The sequence below is a fragment of the Suricata suricatta genome, chromosome 5 (assembly GCF_006229205.1).
Source record: "Suricata suricatta isolate VVHF042 chromosome 5, meerkat_22Aug2017_6uvM2_HiC, whole genome shotgun sequence".
In the NCBI taxonomy this organism is placed as follows: Eukaryota; Metazoa; Chordata; class Mammalia; order Carnivora; family Herpestidae; genus Suricata; species Suricata suricatta.
In genome coordinates this window covers 145,296,602-145,298,766 of record NC_043704.1, presented here as the reverse complement: position 1 = coordinate 145,298,766, position 2,165 = coordinate 145,296,602, and the positions used below count along the sequence as shown (strand labels likewise).

The window sequence follows — 2,165 nt, the reverse complement described above, 5'->3', positions numbered from 1 at the left end:
TGATGGGGAAGATGCAATTCAGGAGTCGGGCTTAAAGCATGGCCCTGACCCAAAGAGGTCAGATTTGGGTAGAGGCACTGAACTCAGCACTTTTTATAATTCTGTCCCCATCTGGTCTTCTTTGTTAACTCCCCAAGTTGGGTATAGGAGGGTGAGTAACAATTCTTAATGAGGAACACAAAGCCCTCTGAGCTCTGGACCCTGGGATGTGTCCAGCCTCCTGTCCCCTGCCCCACTCCACACCCTTGAGCAGTTCCACACTTAGTGGATAGTTATTACTTGGGGTGCTCCCTACAAGCCCACTTTCCAGGAGATACCCTTCATCCCTGTAGAAGAGGAAAGAAATGTCTTTTTATCTAGGTTCTGGGCTGAGGCTCTTTAGTAACAGAAGACAGATTCACAAGAGAAAAAATAGATGAGTTAATGAACTTCAGTCCATCGTTCATGTAACATATGTAAGTGCCTAGAGATGAGTAACTCAAATGGATGTTTAGGGCTTATGTGCCATCCTAGGCTAAAAGAAAAAGGGTGTGGAGTTCAGAGTGGGTGGGGCACGTTATGGGAAGGTGATGGAAGGAGGGTAAACAAGGGTTGTTGAGAGCTTGTTTGGAGGTTCTAGCAGGGGAGCGCAGCAACTTGTATACTTTGACCGAAGAATGGTCCTCCTCTCTTGGGGAAGGTCGTCCTCTTTTACTGAGTGCACAGCTTCGGGAAAGACGCACATGGATCGTTGAGGAAGGGGACACCTTCCTTAGCTGGTCAGATCAGCCAAATCAACCTTGAAGATCAATGGGTGACAGATGTCACAGCCAGATCACCCTCATATCCAACAAGGATTATTTAGTAAGGCTTGTTATGCAGATTAAGTTGTGCCTACTCCATCAATTAGAGTTGTTAAGAGTCCTCCTCTTCTTGATACAGGAGATGGAGACTTCACTACACATAGAAATTTCCTTTTAATAAACATAAATTTACTTTACCAAAGGAAATTTTGTTCCCTGTTTTTAGAGCTTCTTCCTGCATGCGCTGGTTCTTAATGATCTCAAAAATAATCGATATGCTAGGGGAGCCTAGGAGGTCCAGTTGGTTAAGCTTTGGACTCTTGATTTCAGCTCAGGTCAGGATCTCACCTGAGAGATGGTGCCCTACATCAGGCTCTGCGCTGACGGCTCAGTGGCTGCTCAGAATTCTCTCTCTCTCTCTCTCTCTCTCTGCCCTTCCTCCACTCACTCATGCTCTCTCTCTTTCTCTCACTCTCTAAATAAATAAATAAATAAACAAACAAACAAATAAATAAGCATTTTCTAAAGAATCCATATGCTAAAGAGACACATTTTGGGGTGGTATGTTCTGGAATCCTTAACTCCCTAGCATTAGAGCCCCAATGCTACGTATGCTAGAAGTACCTCCCATACTGCATTCTATGTGGATGACATCTTGGGTCACAGCTCCATAGACATGAGGGGTGCCTCTGGTAGCTCATGCACCCTGCAGAATGCCTGCCACTGCCACTACCATGCACACCATTGTGATGCACAGTCAACTTCACAACCATGACCTGACCTCCAGGCCATAGTTGATTGGTCTGGTGTGGACCCCAAAACCAAATGGAGCTAGTCAGAGAGCTCCCACTCCCAAATATAAAACTGAGATGAGATTTCAAAATCAGATTGGCTGGGACGTCAAATAAAGCAAGTGTCTGTGACAGCCCTGAACTACGTGTTACAGTGTCTTGACCAGATCTTCCTTGCTAGGGCAAGCGAACCCATCCATCTGGTGCTGCTCAGGTTGCCAGCATTTCAAAGCTACCTTTTCTCTGGAAAACCATCTGCTGCCCTCGATAGTCCACCTCTTCTTCAGCTGATACCACGGGGCTACAAAAGGTCAGCCTCAAGGCACAAGAACTCTGCAGTGGATGTGCATCCCAGAGTATCCCCCCCAACCCTGCTCAGTTCTCTCCTCACTCATGCTTCTTCCTTGCACTAGCGGCTTCACTTGAGAACTCTACCTCCGACAGATCATCCAAGTCCGTCTTTCTGCTTCTAGAGAACCCACCGAAGGCTAGTCTACCACATTGATTAGAAGCAAAGGGAGCCAGACTGTGGGGAGAGAACAGCAAATATTCTCTTATCAAAACTTTAGATGGCTTTTTGATGAATCTCAAC

General features: G+C 46.2%; 1 long non-coding RNA gene across 1 annotated transcript; it reads right to left on the bottom strand.

Annotated features, from left to right (window-relative positions):
- Positions 1 to 396: 396 nt before the first annotated feature.
- On the bottom strand, positions 397 to 1,483 carry LOC115291502. The gene is made up of 2 exons (XR_003908492.1): positions 1,407 to 1,483; positions 397 to 778 (listed from the first exon to the last, which is right to left on the bottom strand). It is a non-coding gene; the product is annotated as an uncharacterized LOC115291502 (long non-coding RNA).
- Between the last annotated feature and the right edge of the window lie 682 nt (positions 1,484 to 2,165).